We start from the raw sequence: 20,869 nt of genomic DNA on the forward strand, positions 1-20,869 counted from the left end.
ACGCCAACTGGCCAGTTTGGGGAACTGGATGTCACTTCAGTTTACCAGGTTAGGCCTGCATTCATCTAGTGCTATACTTTTATTCTCTTGAAAGTTGGAACAAGGTTATGGCAAGGTACTGACAGTGAATGCACTATATATATTCTGAACGGAGACACTTACCGCTCGGTTCTTGACATGAACCTGCCCAAGACCCGTCTAGTGCCATAGTGTTATTCTCTTGGAAGTTGGAACAAGGTTAAATTTATCAACTAAGTTTTCTCGTTTTAGGTTGATATGTGTATGGCTGTGTCTTATTCCATTGATAATTGATAATCAGTTACATTAGATACATGTCATCTGCCTTTTCATTATGTTCCAACACATTCACACAGATAGTGGTTACAGTGAAGCAGTGACTTCATACACAAGGTCTATGCGTCATTACTCTATTCAATTTTATTATGTGTTCACGACTAGGAATCAGGAGTCAACCGGACCGGCAAACCAACCCGAAGCCCCTTCTCTTTGGCGGGGCCAGGCTCATGGCTGACCAAAAGTCACACCACCACTCACAACCAGCCTAGGTCTAAGTCCTTGCTATTGGTCTGACTGCCTCATTCGTCCCACTGAAAGACTCCTAATATGAATAATAACAATCATGTCTATAATTTGTGTGATGCCTTTCAGCGCACTCAAGGTCAACTTAGAGTCCTTGAAATCGATAAATAGATTTGCTTTAAGATTTGACCGAGACTTGATACAGAGCCTTACACTGAGTAGCCTAATTTCAACAAATGTATTTAAGGAAGACTTTACCGGAACTGACACTTTCATCCGCTGGCTCTCTAGGGGTCTGACAAGCAGGCCTTTGGACCAGCAGGTCAACCACCCCTCACTGGGGGTAGACGCCAGCAGTGGGGACTACACTACCCAAGATGCACCGCGGTCAATGAGTCGGTTGGTGGAGGACGGCAGCGGCAGACATGACGACAGCGCAACGCTGGGATGAGTGACCGCAACTACATTGAGACGGCGGGGAATGTTTTGTTGATATGTGCATGTGTGAATAATATTGTATATCTGTCAGGAATATTGATGTATTCTTTTAAATAAAGGTTGGTTTTCATCCATGTTATATGTATTGAGTGGTCATAAATTAAAAGGGAACAACATTTATATCCAATCCAGGAGAAAGTAGATTGGAGAAGACGTAGCCCTACCAGGTACATGACGGAGGAAGGTGTACATTACATTGAGATTGGGACACTGTATAGGATTGGAGATACATTTAGTAGGGAAACTTCTGAATGGTATGTGGGTAGCATGTGGGGATCAGAAAAATTCTAACAAAGTGTCATTTAGAATTTACAAATCAGGAAGGTCATGTTTAAGGTATTGGCAGAAATTGGAGCTGACACATTCTCTGTAAAATCTCTCCTGGGACAAAATCCATCAGATAAAATCTCTTTCAGTAGGCTACTTTAGGACCACAAAGCTGGATGCTAGAACGTTATTTCTAATCTCTTTACTCGAAATGCCAAATGTACCTTCTCTATGTAAACAGTAGGAGGCAATAATACCCCGTGTAAGGTGTCTAGGCTACCAAGAAAAGAAAAGGAAGAAGAAGAAGCGTAGAGGGCGGGGCTGGGAAGAGGGAGGTATAAATATCTGATGCCGCCATTGCTCTTTCCACTCCTGCAACCCTTCCTTTAAGGTAAGTTCATAGTCAAGCGATGACCATTTATTTTTTAGTAGTATTAGATATTCAAGTTATCTTTGGTTTAGTCTTTGTTGTACATTTGAAGTCAATAGTACTTGCACTGTAGTACGGCTTTCTTCAGTTAAAGCGTACTTTGCGGTTGTCCAATAAGCACTACCAGTGGTGGATGTTTCACACAACACGTAACCATCCATGGCCATCGACGGGCTAAATGTGATCGTTTTCCACAGAACATTAATTTTATGCGTTTTGTAACCAGTGTCCTACATTTAACGCGTGATATTTTTAATGGAGTATCGGCACCTTTTAACCCGAGCTTGGGTGTCACTGCTGCGGCCATTTTCGGTGTCTCTTATAATGATGATAACTTCACAGACCTGTTCTGAATTACTGTGAATGCACCATATTTATCCTGAATGGAGACCCTGGCCGCTCAGTTCTTTACATAAACCTGCCCAAAACGACTAGCACGTGTTGTGCTCTGTAGACTGCAGTTAATGAGTTACTTTTTTCTTCTCAGATGGAAGCCGAACACTACCTTACGGCAAACGCCAAAGGTAAATGGAACTTGTTAAGTGGGCTTGGAAGTAGACGTCCATGCAACCTGGGTTGACTGCTACCGTGATGTTATTGAACTCTCTCACTGAATATTTTGTGGAAAACGTAAAATATTCTGAGTAGCGAAGTATGTGCTTGAGGTCTAAATGGGCTTTGAGAATATAATGTTGAATACTGTTGATTTCTTTACATAGGTTGGACAATGCAGACCTATTCGAAGGTATTGGAGCCATTGGAGTTTGATGGTATTTGCCCATTGTCCACGCTACAATGATGATCTTTGAACTCTCTCTTGCCGAATCCAACTTTGAAGAAACTTCTTTACCCGATTCTGAGTAACCCAACGGAGCCCACCTCACTTCAATAAGACTTGACGAGATTTAAAATCCCCTTTTTCTCACAGACTGTATGGACAGAACAAGGATGATGGCTGCCTAGAATGGTGAGTGTTCCCTTTTTTACTAACTGAATAAAATGACGGGGTGTAGTGATGATTATCCAATAGACAAGCATATGGCTGATTTTTAGTGATGCCAATTTTTAATCTGATTAACCTCAAGGAGAATGTTTCATCTTAAACTACATTTTCTAGAAGTGTGGCTAACAAGTTCTCTCTGCAGGTGGGAATGTGAAATAGCTTCACAAACCTGGACTTCGGCCAGTTTGTCCAATGGAGGACATTGTTGAGGTGAGTCCCACAAGATCTTAATGCTCGTCAACTTTACAGTGTTTCAATGACGATAAACCTAGCTCACTTTGAACCGATGTGAAACTATACAAACTTACTGAGAAACTTCAGATTCCATATGAATGGGACTATATTGGAAAGTTGCTAATGTCTATTTCTGCCAACAGACATGGGAGTTGATGGTGGACATGGGAGTTGGTGGTGTGGTGAGATTGTCCTAGTTTGAAAACCGCCCATAATTAAAGGTGAGGATTCGTATTTGTAAAAAATAGAATAAAAAGTATATCAGTCGGCTTGAAATGATGATCATAAATTAGAATCTCGTTCGTCTGAATTACTGATGAGAAACCTAACCTGACTCAGGCCTAGGTAATCTGCTGGATTAATGGGACCATTTCTGTAAAAGCCTAACCATCTCATTTTGCTTTAGGTGTCATGGCGCTGGTGTTCAGAGACTACTTCTACTCTAACCAAGGTGGGTGTGAAGAGACTTAATCGCTGTAATTTGAATGCAATTAGTCTCCTTAATGATGACACCCGCACATGTCTTACGCCTTGGGTCAACGCCAGAACCTGAGAAGGTGAACCCACTGGTGCCAAGGCAGCAAGGGGATAACCTGTTGTGGTTGCAACCGTCTGAATGGTGTCTCTATGAACCTGGGTGTCATGCAGATGTGAGGGGCTTTATTAAGGTGTTGCTACCTTTTTCGTTCTAGGGTTCCTAGACTGGTCCAGTGTTCATCTGCTACCCTGGTGTCCTTAAAACATCTGGGTCATCATGGTATGTTGACGTTCATATCATAAAATACTCCATGGCTCTATAGAATGATGTTGTATTTTACCGCCCCAGTCTGAAGATTCATGACTGATTGGTACACACTCTGATCCGCCATAACGACAGACTTAAGCAGCTGGTTTACTGCGATAAACACGATCACTAACAGGCCTTTGTTTCCTCCAGATATTGGATGTTTCGGGGCAGTCACGATAACCACAACGACGGATGCCGTCTCAATCCCATGGCCATGGCAGATGTTTCTAAAATGTCTGCCACGGGCCTTCACCAGGGTGTCGGACGGTGATGACGTCTTTCCATGAATGCAGGTTTGTGCATTGACAGTGCTGCAACCATTTAAATGACATGATGAATCAAGTCCTGACAGTAACATGTGCAATCTAATGTCTACACCTCCCTGTTGGCCCTTGATGGCACTGAGAACCCTGTATCAGGTGTAAGGTGACCTCTTGGAATCCCATGGGGAGGGTCTAGTTGTGCATTAGACTGAAAATAAATAAATCTGATCATAATGCCAAAGGGACTTTGCGCATGGACCACTTCAATGGCCTCTAAAGGCTTCCTAATTGTCTTTTTCCTAGGAGCAGGACTGGTCCAGTGTTGATCTGCTACCCTGGCGTCCTCAAATCTGGATCTGGATCATCATGGTATGTTGACGTTCATATCGCAAAACACTCCGTGGCTCTATAGAATGATGTTTTATTTTACCGCCCCAGTCTGAAGATTCATGACTGATTGGTACACACTCTGATCCTCCATAACGACAGACTTAAGCAGCTGGTTTACTGCGATACACGTGATCACTAACGCATTTGTTCTTTCCAGGTGGTCTGTGGATCCTGTGGGTGCTTCTTACTGGAAGGTATGTTGTGGTGTCACTGTAACTAAACTCAATGAAGCACATGATGACTTATTATTACCGCCCCAGTCTGAACATTCATGACTGATTGGTTTACAACCCTGATTCGCTCGTTATTGCCATCATGAACGTTGTTGGTGATTGGTCCAGTCTAACATAAGTCTGTCCTCTTCAGGTCACTGCAGTGCTGCTGGAAGTGTTGTCTACAATATGGCCGCCCTCCTTCATGTCTGCAACTTCCACATCGTTGGGCTCATGGAGTGATTTTCAATAAAAAACTTTGAAACCGGTTTATGCTTGTCTATCGAAGTGATAATGGATAAGGAGGACTGATGTGATTGCTTCTCATGTTAAGCAGTATTTTGGTCCTCATCCTTCAGTACCTTATTTGTTACTATTTCACTAAGAAATTACATGTTTTTATTAAACATTTTGCATCTTATAAGGAGTGCGGACGTAGTTGAAATGCAACAAACTTGCAGGGTAAAATAGTTTATCAGTACAGAGGAAGACAAGTTTTTGGAAAGTGAGGTCAAGGATCCTCAAATATTAGTGTTATAACATCTGCCAGGTTGGGTGACTACTGTGAGGTCCATTTAACTTCAGTACAAAGGTAATGGTTAAACATTAGATACCGTGTTATGTTCATACAAGTAATGAGGTTAATGTCAAATATGGAAATGTATGATTTTTTTTTCTATACATTAAATTGGTTGCCCTAGTCCACTTTCACAATCGATGCCTCGCCCACCAAATAAAATTGGAGCCCAAAACCCTATACAAGACCAAATATAAAGTGTTTAAAGCTGGCTATATATAAAATAACGTCTATTTGCAATTACGAAATGTGAGTTGTAGGATGGGACGTTAATTTCGGTGGACAAATTGAAACGGGTTATATTTCAGTGTCACCCTATAAAGTTGATCTCCAACGCAAGAGGTTTTCCCTTTGAAATTAAAATAGCCATTTATTTTTTTTCCCCCCCGAAGTTACAAGGAGACACTTTCATAGTATCCAGATTGTGGCAGAAATGCCAGAGAACGTTTTTTGTTTAGCAAACAAAAAATAAATGTATTCTCTGAATGAACCGTAGGTGGCAGCAGAACGCCGAAAGGCCTGTAGAACACCAGTAATTAATAAAAGAAGAAGAAGTAGCTTATCGTGCATCAGCATGGACGTATCATAGAACCACCAGAGGTTGTAGTTCCGTCTAACTTCATGAAGGCGTTGGTAAGTGGAGTCCCCTTATAACGGAGGTATAACTCAATTTACATTGCTTAATATAAACTCAACAGACTTTAACCGGAAACCGATGCAATCCTGTATATTTCAAATTCTGCGTTGTGGTGTTTCTGGCTATTTCGTGGCATTCTTGTTCGTAATCTTATGAAGTATATCGTCGTCTAACACCGTCGCTTCTATTTGTGCTGTCTCCAAGTGATGATAACTTTCACAGACCTGTTCTGAATGACTGTGAATGCACCATATTTATTCTGAATGGAGACACTCGCCGCTTAGTTCTTTACATAAACCTGCCCAAGACATGTGGGCTTGCTTCGGCCTAGCACGTGTTGGGCTGTGTAGATTGAAGCAGAAGCAATGGAGTCTGCACCGCGTTAATTTGTTTATTCTGTTTAGGTTCTCGGCTGGGAGCGGAACACTGCCAACCTGCCGACTACAAAGGTATGAAGAAGTTTTTAACCGGTTAAGTGGGCATGGAATTGGTCGTCCATGCAACCTACTTTGAATGCTACCGTGAAGCTATTGAACTCTCTCACTAAATATTTAGTGGAAAACGTAAAACATTCAGAGTAGCTAAGTATATGCTTGAGATCTAAATGGACTTTGAGAATATAATGTTTAATACTGTTGCTTTTCTCTACATAGGTTGGACAATGAAGGGTAAATCCAAGGTAATAAAGCAATTGGAGTTGGCTGGTATTTCACCATGTCCACGCTACACTGATGTAGTATGGACAGAACATGGAAGCTGGCTGCATAGTCGACTGGTGAGTGTTCAGTTTTTCACTAAATGAATATAATGAGGGGTTGAAGTGATGATTATCCAATAGACAAGCATATGGCTGATTTATAGTGATGCCAACTTTTAATCTGACCAACCTTGATGGGACTTTTTCATCTTAAACTACGGTTTCTAGACGTGTGGCTAACGACAAGTTCTCCCTGCAGGTGGATATGTGAACTAGCTCCACAAACCTGGACTTCGGCCAGTTTGTCCAATGGAGGCCATTGTTGAGGCGAGTCCCACAAGTTCTTAATGCTTGTACACTTGTTTCAATGACGATAAACCTAGCTCACTTTGAACCGATGTGAAACTATACAAACTTACTGAGAAACTTCAGACCCCATATTGAGTGTTGACTATATTGGAAAGTTGCTTATGCCTATTTCTGCCAACAGACATGGGACTTGATGCTGCGGTGAGATCGTCCTAGTTTGAAAAACCGCCCACATTTGAAGGTGAGGATTTATTTTTGTTATATTTTTTTATAGTTTGCTTGAAATGATCATAAATTAGAATCTCGTTCGTCTGAATTACTGATGAGAAACCTAACCTGATTCGGGCCAAGCTAATCTGCTGGGGTTTTTAGGACCATTTCTGTCAAAGCCTCAACCCATCATTTTTCTTTAGGTGTCTTGGCGGTGGTGTTCAGAGACTACTTCTACTCCAACCAAGGTGGGTGTGAGGAGACTGGGTGTTGCTGCAGGGCTCCAGTCAAACTTTTTTTCAATAGGAGTAATGTGGCACCTAACTGACAATTTTAGGGTCGCATCTAGGGATACACTGATTGTGAAATTCTGGGCAGAAAACTATGTTTAAGATAACAATTTGACCAATAGCCGTTACCGATGTTTTTTTGTTTAATTATTCCCACTTTTGTGCCAGGGAAACAAACCCTAACCCCCCCACAAACGCACACGCGTACCTCGTATACAAGCATACACAAGGACACAGCGAGAGGCTTTTATGCTTTAATGAAATCAATCCGTTTATGCAAACAACTGCGCCATCAACATTCAACATCAAAATTATTTCCCGTACATGTCTTGCGCCTTGGGTCAACGCCAGAACCTGAGACAGTGAACCCACTGGTGCCAAGGCAGCAAGGGGATAACCTGTTGTGGTTGCAACCGTCTGAATGGTGTCTCTATGAACCTGGGTGTCATGCAGACGTGAGGGGCTTTATTAAGGTGTTGCTACCTTTTTCGTTCTAGGGTTCCTAGACTGGTCCAGTGTTCATCTGCTACCCTGGTGTCCTTAAAACATCTGGGTCATCATGGTATGTTGACGTTCATATCGCAAAACACTCCGTGGCTCTATAGAATGATGTTGTATTTTACCGCCCCAGTCTGAAGATTCATGACTGATTGGTACACACTCTGATCCTCCATAACGACAGACTTGAGCAGCTGGTTTACTGCGATAAACATGATCACTAACGGGTCTTTGTTTCCTCCAGTTATCGGGGCAGTCACGATAACCACAACGACGGATGCCGTCTCAATCCCGTGGCCATGGCGGATGTTTCTAAAATGGCTCCCACGGGCCTTCACCAGGGTGTCAGGACGGTGATGACGTCTATCCATGAAGGCAGGTTTGTGCATTGACAGTGCTGCAACCATTTAAATGAAATGATGAATCAGATCCGAACAGTAACATGTGCAATCTAGTAAGCATTTACCTCCCTGTTGGCCCTTGATGGCACTGAGAACCCTGTATCAGGTGTAAGGTGACCTCTTGGAATCCCGTGGGGAGGTCTAGTTGTGCATTAGACTGAAACATAAATCTGATCATAATGCCAAAGGGACTTTGCGCATGGACCACTTCAATGGCCTCTAAAGGCTTCCTAAATTGTATTTTTCTTAGGAGCAAGACGGGTCCAGTGTTGCTCTTTCTCACTGGCGTCCTCAAATCTGGATCTGGATCATCATGGTATGTTGACGTTCATATCACAAAACACTCCGTGGCTCTATAGAATGATGTTGTATTTTACCGCCCCAGTCTGAAGATTCATGACTGATTGGTACACACTCTGATCCTCCATAACGACAGACTTGAGCAGCTGGTTTACTGTGATACACGTGATCACTAACGGGTCTTTGTTTCCTCCAGATGGCGGACGTTTCGGGGGCGTTAACCATATGTTCACACGCCATGGGCCTTCACTGGGGTGTGTGGATGATACTGACGTCTTTCCATGAACAAAGGTTTGCATTTGACAGTGCTTCAACCATTTGAGAAATGTAATGATGAGCATCCTCCACAGTCGAAAATGTGCAATCTAGTTGCGTCCCTCCCTGTTGGCCCCTGAAGGCACTGAGAACCCTGTCAGGTGTAAGGTGACCTTTTGGATTCCTGTGGGAGGAGCTAGTTGTCAGATTTTCTTTCTGATCATCATGGTGCCTACTGTACTTGGCTTGAAAAACTTGTCACTTAAGAGTTCCTAAATGATCTTTTCCTAGGAGCTAGACTGGTCCAGTGTCCATCTGCCACACTGCAGTCCTCAAACCCAGATCTGGATCATCATGGTAGGTTGATGTTCATATCATAAAACACTCCATGGCTCTATAGTATGATGTTTTATTTTACCGCCCCAGTCTGAAGATTCATGACTGATTGGTACACACTCTGATCCTCCATAACGACAGACTTAAGCAGCTGGTTTACTGTGATACACGTGAACACTAACGCGTTTGTTCTTTCCAGGTGGTCTGTGGATCCTGTGGGTGCTTCTTACTGGAAGGTATGTTGAGGTGTCACTGTAATTAATATATCAATGAGAAGCACATGATGACTTATTACCGCCCCAGTCTGAACATTCATGACTGATTGGTTTACAACCCTGATTCGCTCGTTATTGCCAGCATGAACGTTGCTGGTGATTGGTCCAGTCTAACATAAGTCTGTCCTCTTCAGGTCACTGCAGTGCTGCTGGAAGTGTTGTCTACAATATGGCCGCCCCCCTTCATGTCTGCAACTTCCACATCGTTGGGCTCATGGAGTGATTTTCAATAAAAAACTTTGAAACCGGTTTATGCTTGTCTATCGAACTGATTGTGAATAAGGAGGACTGATGTGATTGCTTCTCATGTTAAGCAGTACCTTATTTGTAACTTTCACTAAGAAATAACATGTTATTATAAAACATTTTGCATCTCATAAGGAGTGCGGACGTAGTTGAAATGCAACAAACTCGCAGGGTAAAATAGTTTTTCAGTACAGAGGAAGACGAGTTTGCGGAAAGTGAGGTCAAGGATCCTCAAATATTAGTGTTATGACATCTGCCAGGTTGGGTGACTGCTGTGAGGTCCATTTAACTTCAGTACAAAGGTAATGGTTAAACATTAGAAACAGTGTTTCGGTTCATACAAGTAATGAGGTTAATGTCAAATATGGAAATGTATGATTTTTCTATACATTCAAGTAGTTGCCTTAGTCAACTCCACTTTCACTATCCTTGCCTCCCAAATGAAATATTTCAGCCCAAAACTCTATACGAGACCAAATATAAAACGAGTTTAAAGCTGTATGGCTTTATAGAAAATTAACGCCTATTTGCATTTACGGAATGTGAGTTGTAGGATGGGAAGTTAATTTCGGTGGACAAATTGAAACAGGTTTTATTTCAGTGTCACCCTATCAAGTTGATCTCCAACGTAAGAGGTTTTCCCTTTGAAATTAAAATAGCCATTTATCTTTTTTTTCCCGAAGTTACAAGGAGGCATTTCATAGTATCCAGATTGTGGCAGAAATGCCACAAGAGTTTTTTGTTCAGCAAGCAATAAATGTATTCTCTGAATGAACCGTAGGTGGCAGCAGAACGCCGAAAGGCCTGTAGTTCACCAGTAACTAATAAAAGAAGAAGTAGCTTATCGTGCATCAACATGGACGTATCATAGAACCACCAGAGGTTGTAGTTCCGTCTAACTTCATGAAGGCGTTGGTAAGTGGAGTCCCCTAATAACGGCGGTATAGCTCAATTTGCATTGCTTAATATAACCTCAACAGACTTTAACCGGAAACCGATGCAATCCTGTATAATATTTCAAATTCTGCGTTGTGGTGTTTCTGGCTATGTCGTGGCATCTTTGTTCGTAATCTTTTGAAGTATAGCGTCGTCTAACACCGTCGCTTCTATTTGTGCTGTCTCCAAGTAATGATAACTTTCACAGACCTGTTCTGAATGACTGTGAATGCACCATATTTATTCTGAATGGAGACACTCGCCGCTCAGTTCTTTGCATGACCTGCCCAAGACACGTGGGAGTGCTTCGGCCTAGCACGTGTTGGGCTGTGTAGATTGAAGCAGAAGCACTAGAGTCTGTACCGCGTTAATTTGTTTCTTCTGTTTAGGTTCTCGGATGGAAGCGGAACACTGCCTACCTGCCGACTACAAAGGTATATAGAAGTTTTTAAGTGGGCATGGAATTGGTCGTCCATGCAACCTACTTTGAATGCTACCGTGAAGCTATTGAACTCTCTCTGAATATTTTGTGGAAAACGTAAAACATTCAGAGTAGCTAAGTGTATGCTTGAGATCTAAATGGACTTTGAGAATATAATGTTTAATACTGTTGCTTTTCTCTACATAGGTTGGACAATGAAGGGTAAATCCAAGGTAATAAAGCAATTGGAGTTGGCTGGTATTTCACCATGTCCACGCTACACTGATGTAGTATGGTCAGTACAAGGAAGCTGGCTGCATAGTCGACTGGTGAGTGTTCAGTTTTTCACTAAATTAATTTAATGAGGGGTTGAAGTGATGATTATCCAATAGACAAGCATATGGCTGATTTATAGTGATGCCAACTTTTAATCTGACCAACCTTGATGGGACTTTTTCATCTGAAACTACGGTTTCTAGACGTGTGGCTAACGACAAGTTCTCCCTGCAGGTGGATATGTGAACTAGCTCCACAAACCTGGACTTCGGCCAGTTTGTCCAATGGAGGCCATTGTTGAGGCGAGTCCCACAAGATCTTAATGCTTGTACACTTGCTTCACCGTGTTGTTTCAATGACGATAAACCTAGCTCACTTTGAACCTATGTGAAACTATACAAACTTACTGAGAAACTTCAGACCCCATATTGAGTGTTGACTGTATGGGGAAGTTGCTTATGTCCATTTCTGCCAACAGACATGGGAGTTGATGCTGCGGTGAGATCGTCCTAGTTTGAAAACCGTCCACATTTGTTGGTGAGGATTCACTTTTGTAATAATATTTTTCATAATCTGCTTGAAATGATGATCATAATTTAGAATCTCGTTCGTCTGAATTACTGATGAGGAACCTAACCTGATTTGGGCCCAGCTATTCCTCTGGGTTTTTGAGACCATTTCTATCAATGCTTCAACCCATCATTTGTCTTAAGGTGCCTTGGCGGTGGTGTTCAGAGACTACTTCTACTCCAAGCAAGGTGGGTGTGAGGAGACTGGGTGTTGCTGCAGGGCTCCAGTCAAACTTTTTGCAATAGGAGTAATGGGGCACCTAACTGAACATTTTAGGGGCCCATCTAGGGATGCACCGATTGTGAAATTCTGGGCAGATACCGATGTTTAAGATAACAATTTGACCAATAGCCGATACCGTTGTTTTTTTGTTTAATTATTCCCACTTTTGTGCCAGGGAAACGAACCCTAACCCCCCCCCACAAACGCACTCGGACACGTACCTCGTATACAAGCATACACAAGGACGCAGGGAGAGGCTTTTATGCTTTAATGAAATCAATCAGTTTATTTCAACAACTCTGCCATCAACATTCAACATCAAAATTATTTCAATGTGGGCGTAGGTAGATAGGCCTACATGCGGGGAAAAGATCGCTGTTTATTTTATTGAACACAGCCTGCATGACACGTCTTTAGCATATGGAAACTATGGCCAAAAAATTACTTCAGTGACTTTTTACAATTTCGCGGGTGACTTTTTTCACCCGCGTCCGACCCGCACCCGGGTGCGGGTCGGGTCGGTCCCCTCAAAACCGCGTGTTTTGCGATTGTGAGCCAGACTTCTCCGGTGCTCGATATGTTTTTCAGGAGCGGAGGAGTCAACTAAAACCATCACACGTGGCTGATGTGCCTTTTTGCACAGCAATATGAAGCACCGCGCCAAACACCAGATGGGTGTAATTCCCCGACGTTCCTTCTAATGCGTGTAATTTTCCTTCGGGTGCGGGTCAGGCGTCTGTATCAGTTTATAGCAGGTCGGGTGTGGAATGTAATTCGTGCAGCTGTCGGAACAAGGGTCCGATGCGGTTTTAAGTATTGCGGACTCGGGTGGACACAGTAGCCGCAGGTCGGAAGAACTAGTCAATAGTTGGCTTGCTCATTGTTCAAACGCACGTAGCAGGTATTGAATTTTTCTCCTTCTCAGACGTTTAGGCACGTTCGATTTAGCCGCTTCTCTAGGACCCTCCCCCTCCTCACATTGGCCACTAACGGTGGCCATTCCCTATCCTTCTCACGCTCATTGGCCTGCTCCAGATATCGGATTTATCGTCGCATCCCTTCCACGTGTAACGTGTTAAAATAAAAAAGGGCAAATTTACTGGACGCACACGTGTGACCAGATGTAAAATTCAGTCGTACACTCAAACTTTGGTCGCAAAGTGCGACCAGGAGCCCTGTGCTGCATGTATGCAGTTGTTAATGGCTGTAATTTGAATGCATTTTTAGTTTCATCAATGATGACACCCGTACATGTCTTACGCCTTGGGTCAATGCCAGAACCTGAGAAGGTGAACCCACTGGTGCCAAGGCAGCAAGGGGATAACCTGTTGTGGTTGCAACTGTCTGAATGGTGTCTCTATAGAACTGTCATGCATAAGACCTGAAGTGCCTTATTAAGGTTTTGCTTTTCTTTTCTTTTTTCTCTAGGGTTCCTCTGCGCTAGACTGGTCCAGTGATCTGCCACACTGGCGTCTGCAAACCCAGATCTGGGTCAACATGGTAGGTTGACGTTCATATCACCAAACACTACATGGCTCTATAGAATGATGTTGCATTTTACCGCCCCAGTCTGAAGATTCATGACTGATTGGTACACACTCTGATCCTCCATAACGACAGACTTAAGCTGCTGGTTTACTTTGATCCATGTTATCACTAACAGCCTTTCTTTCCATCAGATTCTGGTCATGTGGATGTTCGGGACGGTCACGTTAACCATAACGTCACACGCAGCCTCAATCCCGTGGCCATGGCAGATGTTTCTTAAATGTCTGCCATGGGCCTTCACTAAGGTGTGGGGACGGTGCTGACTCTGTTCCATTAACGCAGGTTTGTGCATTTGACAGTGCTTAAACCACTTGAGAAGTGAAATGATGAAGTTAAATCCAAATAAACCGTCGAACATGTGCAATCTAGAGCCTCGTACCTCCCTGTTGGCCCTTGACGGCACTGAGAACCCTGTATCAGGTGTAAGGTGACCTCTTGGAATCCCGTGGGAGGGTCTAGTTGTGCAAATGACTGAGAAAAAACCTGATCATGATGTTGAATGTTTTTTTGCGTATGAACAACTTTAAATGGCCTCTAAAGAGTTCCTGCATTTTGTCTGTTGCTTTCCTAGGACCTAGACTTGTCCTGTGACTGGCGTCCTCAAACCCAGTTCTGGGTCATCTTGGTATGTTGACGTTCATATCACAAAACACTCCATGGCTCTATAGAAGGATGTTGCATTTTACCGCCCCAGTCTGAAGATTCATGACTGATTGTTACACACTCTGATCCGCCATAATGACAGACTAAGCAGCTGGTTAACTGTTAATCATGATCACATGCATGTTTGTTGGTGATCAAGACGAAATTAAGAAGTTGGTTCGCCTTATAACGGAGATGAAAGTAAATGTAGTGTTAATAACATCCACATACATTAACCGGTGACCGATGCAATCATGATTAATATTTAAAAATCTGCGTTGTGGTTTTGTCAGGTTATTTTCTTGGCATGCTCGTGTGTAATCTACTGAATAATAGCGTTGTGAAACGCTGTCGCTGCTATTGCCGCTGTCTCCAAGTGATGATAACTTTCACAGACCTGTTCTGAATGACTGTGAATGCACCATATTTATTCTGAATGGAGACACTCGCCGCTCAGTTCTTTGCATAAACCTGACGAAGACATCGTGGGATTCCATCGGCCTAGCACGTGTTGGGCTGTGTCAGAACCAACGGAGTGCAACGCGTTAATGTGTTCTTTCTGTTTTAGGTTCTCAGGTGGAAGAGGAACACTGCCTTACTGCTCACTACAAAGGTATATTGACGTTTATAACGGGTTAGGTGGGCTTTGAAGTGGTCGTCCATGAACCTAGCTTGACTGCTACCGTGATGCTATTGAACTCTCTCACTGAATATTTTGTGGAAAACGTAAAATATTCTGAGTAGCAAAATGTATGCTTGAGATCAAAATGTATTTTTGAGAATATATTTAACACGGTTTCTTTCTCTACATAGGTGGAGCAATGAAGGCTAAAATCCGAGGTAATTAAGACATTGGAGTTTGCTAGTATTTGACCATGTCCACGCTACAATGATGATCTTCAACGCTTTTACCGAGTCACACTTTGAAGAAACTTCTTTACCAGATTCTGAGTAACCCAATGGAGCTCAACTCTGTTCAGTTAGACTTGACGTGATTTTAAAATCTTATTTTTCTCAAGACAGTATGGACAGAAAAAGGATGATGGCTGCATAGTTGACCGGTGAGTGCTCAGTTTTTCACTAACGGATTAAAATGACGGGTTGAAGTGATGATTATCCAATAGACAAGCATATGGCTGATTTATATTGATGCCAACTTTTAATCTGACCAACCTTGATGGGACCTTTTCATCTTAAACTACGGTTTCTAGACGTGTGGCTAACGACAAGTTCTCCCTGCAGTTGGATATGTGAACTAGCTCCACCAACCTGGACTTCGGCCAGTTTGTCCAATGGAGGCCATTGTTGAGGCGAGTCCCACAAGATCTTAATGCTTGTACACCTGCTTCCCAATGTTGTTTCAATGACGATAAACCTAGCTCACTTTGAACCGATGTGAAACTATACAAACTTACTGAGAAACTTCAGACCCCATATTGAGTGTTCGTTGACTATATTGGGAAGTTCCTAATGTCTTTCTGCCAACAGACATGGGATTTGATGCTGGATGAGATCGTCCTAGTTTTAAAAACCGCCCACATTTGAAGGTGAGGATTTATTTTTGTTATATTTTTTATAGTTTGCTTGAAATGATGATCATAAATTAGAATCTCGTTCGTCTGAATTACTGATGAGAAACCTAACCTGATTCGGGCTCCATGGCTCTATAGAATGATGTTGCATTTTACCGCCCCAGTCTGAAGATTCATGACTGATTGGTACACACTCTGATCCTCCATAACGACAGACTTAAGCTGCTGGTTTACTTTGATCCATGTTATCACTAACAGCCTTTCTTTCCATCAGATTCTGGTCATGTGGATGTTCGGGACGGTCACGTTAACCATAACGTCACACGCTGCCTCAATCCCGTGGCCATGGCAGATGTTTCTTAAATGTCTGCCATGGGCCTTCACTAAGGTGTGGGGACGGTGCTGTCTCTGTTCCATTAACACAGGTTTGTGCATTTGATAGTGCTTAAACCACTTGAGAAGTGAAATGATGAAGTTAAATCCAAATAAACCGTCGAACATGTGCAATCTAGAGCCTCGTACCTCCCTGTTGGCCCTTGACGGCACTGAGAACCCTGTATCAGGTGTAAGGTGACCTCTTGGAATCCCGTGGGAGGGTCTAGTTGTGCAAATGACTGAGAAAAAACCTGATCATGATGTTGAATGTTTTTTTGCGTATGAACAACTTTAAATGGCCTCTAAAGAGTTCCTGCATTTTGTCTGTTGCTTTCCTAGGACCTAGACTTGTCCTGTGACTGGCGTCCTCAAACCCAGTTCTGGGTCATCTTGGTATGTTGACGTTCATATCACAAAACACTCCATGGCTCTATAGAATGATGTTGCATTTTACCGCCCCAGTCTGAAGATTCATGACTGATTGTTACACACTCTGATCCGCCATAATGACAGACTAAGCAGCTGGTTAACTGTTAATCGTGATCACATGCATGTTTGTTGGTGATCAAGACGAAATTAAGAAGTTGGTTTGCCTTATAACGGAGATCAAAGTAAATTTTGTGTTTATAACCCCCACATACATCAACCGGTGACCGATGCAATCATGTTTAATATTTCAAAATCTGCGTCGTGGTTTTGTCAGGTTATTTTCTTGGCATGATCGTGAGTAATTACTGAATTATAGCGTTGTGAAACGCCAAAGCTGCTATTGGCACTGTCTCCAAGTGATGATAACTTTCACAGACCTGTTCTGAATGACTGTGAATGCACCGTATTTATTCTGAATGGAGACACTCGCCGCTCAGTTCTCTGCATAAACCTGACGAAGACATCGTGGGATTCCATCGGCCTAGCACGTGTTGGGCTGTGTCAGAACCAACGGAGTGCAACGCGTTAATGTGTTCTTTCTGTTTTAGGTTCTCAGGTGGAAGAGGAACACTGCCTTACTGCTCACTACAAAGGTATATTGACGTTTATAACGGGTTAAGTGGGCTTTGAAGTGGTCGTCCATGAACCTAGCTTGACTGCTTCCGTGATGCTATTGAACTCTCTCACTGAATATTTTGTGGAAAACGTAAAATATTCTGAGTAGCAAAATGTATGCTTGAGATCAAAATGTATTTTTGAGAATATAGTGTTTAACACTGTTTCTTTCTCTACATAGGTGGAGCAATGAAGGCTATAATCCGAGGTAATTAAGACTTTGGAGTGGGCTAGTATTTGACCATGTCCACGCTACGATGATGATCTTCAACGCTTTTACCGAGTCACACTTTGAAGAAACTTCTTTACCAGATTCTGAGTATCCCAATGGAGCTCAACTCTGTTCAGTTAGACTTGACGTGATTTTTAATGTCTAATTTTTCTCACAGTATGGACAGAAAAAGGTTGATGGCTGCATAGTTGACTGGTGAGTGTTCAGTTTTTCACTAAAAGATTTTAATGAGGGAGGGATTGAAGTGATGATTATCCAATAGACAAGCATATGGCTGATTTATATTGATGCCAACTTTTAATCTGACCAACCTTGATGGGACTTTTTCATCTTCAACTACGGTTTCTAGACGTGTGGCTAACGACAAGTTCTCCCTGCAGGTGGATATGTGAACTAGCTCCACAAACCTGGACTTTGGCCAGTTAGTCCAATGGAGGCCATTGTTGAGGCGAGTCCTACATGATCTTAATGCTTGTACACTTGCTTCACCTTGTTTCAATGACGATAAACCTAGCTCACTTTGAACCGATGTGAAACTATACAAACTTACTGAGAAACTTCAGACCCCATATTGAGTCTTGACTATTTGGAAAGTTGCTTATGCCTATTTCTGCCAACAGACATGGGACTTGGTGCTGCGGTGAGATCGTCCAAGTTTGAAAACCGCCCACATTTGAAGGTGCAGATTTATTTTTGTTCTATATTTTTTTTATAGTTTGCTTGAAATGATGATCATAAATTAGAATCTCGTTCGTCTGAATTACTGATGAGAAACCTAACCTGATTCGGGCCAAGCTAATCTGCTGGGGTTTTTAAGGACCATTTCTGTCAAAGCCTCAACCAATCTCATTTTCTCTTTAGGTGTCTTGGCGGTGGTATTCAGAAACGATTTCTACTCCAACCAAGGTGGGTGTGAAAAGACCGGGTGGTGCTGTGTGTGTTTGCATGGGTTAATGGCTCATTTGAATGCATAATGACAAGGGCTGGAACGATGCGTATCGAAACCGAGATCGCGACACTCAAAGCCAAGAACCTGTCTCGCGGTGTGAGAAGGCAGAAGCACTGCACGACCTTTCTAACTCATTATCCTTCCAGTCCAGATCAGCCACGTGATATGAGCTGTTAGGGCCAGGGTTTCCATTGTCCGGTAATAGAACATTTTTATGTCAGACAAAATTGTATCTCTCCGGTCAAATTGGCTGATGGAAATTAGCTAATAATCAGTCTAAACAATAGTCTGCTGACACCGCTCCTCTTATCGATGCCGTAAGTCTGCGATGAGCTGCCCTCGCTGTGATGACAGCACTCCGTAGCTACGGAGGATTGCATATGTCCACAGCCTGTGAAGTCCTCGTATGCGATATGAACAACATTAATCCAGAGTGGGCCGAGCGTGCGAAAACAGCCATTGTGATTCCTGTCTAGTGTTTTGTATGCTTTGACCGGCAGTTCTGCTTATAGGTCAGAATGAAGCGCCCACCGATTATTGACAGGCTGGGTACTTTATTCTTATGCACAACGTTTGTATCTTCACTAGAAGATACACGCTACTCCTCGCTCGTCCACAAACTCGCTGACGTCACAAACACACACACTGCCATTCTCGCACACACATGCGCTACTCGTAACACACTATGCCTCGTTATTGCGAATCAGATCTTCATGTTTTTTTCCCATCTATTTGAAGTTAGGCTATTAAACATGTTGCATTCTATACGGCCTGATTATGCCATTATTTAAGTTACATAGCCTAATAAGAAGCACGAATAGGATATTTGACCGAAAACGAAACCTATGCAGGTCACTTTGACCGGCACTGTTTTTTTCTAGCGGGAACGCTGGTTATTGCTACCAAACTATTCAAATACTATTATTGATTTGACGTTAATATTTTCAAATACGTAAACCACAAAACTAGTTGAGGGGTTTTGCCTACCTGCAAGCATCCTCCAACTGCAATCTTGGGTTATTTATTCATTCATTCTTTATGTTCAAATCTTTTCAGTGTTCCAAATTATTAGTTATTACAATTTTACATTAAGTTAATTGTTAAATAAGTGTAAATGCTAAATAAAAATAAAATTGCTTTTTAAATTTAAAAAAATGTGGGATGTATCGAACCGTGGGTAGGAAATCGTGATACAATCCGAAACGTGAGTTGGTGTATCGTTACAGCCCTAACAATGACACCCCCACATGTCTTGCGCCTTGGGTCAACGCCAGAACCTGAGAAGGTGAACCCACTGGTGCCAAGGCTGCAAGGAGACGGCCTGTTGTGTTTGCAACCGTCTGAATGGTGTCTCTATGAACCTGGGGGTCGGGCATCAGACTTTGTGCTGCATTAAGTTAAGCTTATTTTTTCTCTCTCTAGGGTTCCTCGGAGCTAGACTGGTCCAGTGTTGATCTGCCACACTCGAGTCCTCAAACCCAGATCTGGACCAACATGGTATGTCGACGTTCATATCACAAAACACTCCATGGCTCTATAGAATGATGTTGCATTTTACCGCCCCAGTCTGAAGATTCATGACTGATTGGTACACACTCTGATCCTCCATAACGACGGACTTAAGCAGCTGGTTTACTTTGATCCATGTTATCACTAACGGCCTTTCTTTCCATCAGATTCTGGTCATGTGGATGTTCGGGACGGTCACGTTAACCATAACGTCACACGCTGCCTCAATCCCGTGGCCATGGCAGATTTTTCTAAAATGTCTGCCATGGGCCTTCACTAAGGTGTGGGGACGGTGCTGACTCTGTTCCATTAACGCAGGTTTGTGCATTTGACAGTGCTTAAACCACTAAAGAAGTGAAATGATGAAGATGCAGAAGCATTAAACCCGTCGAACATGTGCAATCTAGTCCTTTGACCTCCCTGTTGGCCCTTGACGGCACTGAGAACCCTGTATCAGGTGTAAGGTGACCTCTTGGAATCCCGTGGGAGGGTCTAGTTGTGCAAATGACTGAGAAAAAAACCTGATCATGATGTCGAATGTTTTTTTGTGTATGAACAACTTAAATGGCCTCTAAAGAGTTCCTGCATTTTGTCTGTTGCTTTCCTAGGACCTAGACTTGTCCTGTGACTGGCGTCCACAAACCCAGTTCTGGGTCATCTTGGTATGTTGACGTTCATATCATAAAAACACTCCATGGCTCTATAGAATTTTAACGCCCCTGTCTGATGATTCACGACTGATTGTTACACACTCTGATCCGCCATAATGACAGACTAAGCAGCTGGTTAACTGTTAATCATGATCACATGCATGTTTGTTGGTGATCAAGACGAAATTAAGAAGTTGGTTCGCCTTATAACGGAGATGAAAGTAAATGTAGTGTTAATAACATCCACATACATTAACCGGTGACCGATGCAATCATGATTAATATTTAAAAATCGGCGTTGTGGTTTC

The 20,869-nt window shown here is 42.7% G+C and overlaps 14 non-coding genes and 1 pseudogene across 14 annotated transcripts; all 15 read left to right on the plus strand.

Annotated features, from left to right (window-relative positions):
* The first annotated feature begins 2,318 nt into the window (after nt 1-2,318).
* Nucleotides 2,319-2,384, plus strand: LOC132445816 (small nucleolar RNA SNORD26). Its single transcript, XR_009522703.1, has one exon. It is a non-coding gene; the product is annotated as a small nucleolar RNA SNORD26 (small nucleolar RNA).
* Nucleotides 2,385-3,470: 1,086 nt separating this feature from the next.
* On the plus strand, nt 3,471-3,593 carry LOC132445831 (small nucleolar RNA SNORD22). Its single transcript, XR_009522717.1, has one exon. It is a non-coding gene; the product is annotated as a small nucleolar RNA SNORD22 (small nucleolar RNA).
* A 171-nt stretch (nt 3,594-3,764) lies between these two features.
* LOC132445829 (small nucleolar RNA SNORD31) lies at nt 3,765-3,839 on the plus strand (annotated as a pseudogene).
* Nucleotides 3,840-4,430: 591 nt separating this feature from the next.
* On the plus strand, nt 4,431-4,501 carry LOC132445818 (small nucleolar RNA SNORD31). The gene has a single exon (XR_009522705.1). It is a non-coding gene; the product is annotated as a small nucleolar RNA SNORD31 (small nucleolar RNA).
* A 3,444-nt stretch (nt 4,502-7,945) lies between these two features.
* Nucleotides 7,946-8,016, plus strand: LOC132445821 (small nucleolar RNA SNORD31). The gene has a single exon (XR_009522708.1). It is a non-coding gene; the product is annotated as a small nucleolar RNA SNORD31 (small nucleolar RNA).
* A 582-nt stretch (nt 8,017-8,598) lies between these two features.
* LOC132445822 (small nucleolar RNA SNORD31) lies at nt 8,599-8,669 on the plus strand. The gene has a single exon (XR_009522709.1). It is a non-coding gene; the product is annotated as a small nucleolar RNA SNORD31 (small nucleolar RNA).
* A 525-nt stretch (nt 8,670-9,194) lies between these two features.
* On the plus strand, nt 9,195-9,265 carry LOC132445819 (small nucleolar RNA SNORD31). The gene has a single exon (XR_009522706.1). It is a non-coding gene; the product is annotated as a small nucleolar RNA SNORD31 (small nucleolar RNA).
* A 141-nt stretch (nt 9,266-9,406) lies between these two features.
* On the plus strand, nt 9,407-9,477 carry LOC132445820 (small nucleolar RNA SNORD31). The gene has a single exon (XR_009522707.1). It is a non-coding gene; the product is annotated as a small nucleolar RNA SNORD31 (small nucleolar RNA).
* A 2,161-nt stretch (nt 9,478-11,638) lies between these two features.
* On the plus strand, nt 11,639-11,703 carry LOC132445815 (small nucleolar RNA SNORD29). Its single transcript, XR_009522702.1, has one exon. It is a non-coding gene; the product is annotated as a small nucleolar RNA SNORD29 (small nucleolar RNA).
* A 1,607-nt stretch (nt 11,704-13,310) lies between these two features.
* Nucleotides 13,311-13,435, plus strand: LOC132445832 (small nucleolar RNA SNORD22). The gene has a single exon (XR_009522718.1). It is a non-coding gene; the product is annotated as a small nucleolar RNA SNORD22 (small nucleolar RNA).
* A 184-nt stretch (nt 13,436-13,619) lies between these two features.
* LOC132445825 (small nucleolar RNA SNORD31) lies at nt 13,620-13,690 on the plus strand. Its single transcript, XR_009522712.1, has one exon. It is a non-coding gene; the product is annotated as a small nucleolar RNA SNORD31 (small nucleolar RNA).
* A 1,259-nt stretch (nt 13,691-14,949) lies between these two features.
* LOC132445817 (small nucleolar RNA SNORD26) lies at nt 14,950-15,015 on the plus strand. The gene has a single exon (XR_009522704.1). It is a non-coding gene; the product is annotated as a small nucleolar RNA SNORD26 (small nucleolar RNA).
* A 921-nt stretch (nt 15,016-15,936) lies between these two features.
* LOC132445826 (small nucleolar RNA SNORD31) lies at nt 15,937-16,007 on the plus strand. The gene has a single exon (XR_009522713.1). It is a non-coding gene; the product is annotated as a small nucleolar RNA SNORD31 (small nucleolar RNA).
* Nucleotides 16,008-19,628: 3,621 nt separating this feature from the next.
* On the plus strand, nt 19,629-19,751 carry LOC132445833 (small nucleolar RNA SNORD22). Its single transcript, XR_009522719.1, has one exon. It is a non-coding gene; the product is annotated as a small nucleolar RNA SNORD22 (small nucleolar RNA).
* A 187-nt stretch (nt 19,752-19,938) lies between these two features.
* On the plus strand, nt 19,939-20,009 carry LOC132445827 (small nucleolar RNA SNORD31). Its single transcript, XR_009522714.1, has one exon. It is a non-coding gene; the product is annotated as a small nucleolar RNA SNORD31 (small nucleolar RNA).
* Nucleotides 20,010-20,869: the final 860 nt, after the last annotated feature.

The sequence above is a fragment of the Gadus macrocephalus genome, chromosome 17 (genome assembly GCF_031168955.1).
Source record: "Gadus macrocephalus chromosome 17, ASM3116895v1".
Taxonomy (NCBI): Eukaryota; Metazoa; Chordata; class Actinopteri; order Gadiformes; family Gadidae; genus Gadus; species Gadus macrocephalus.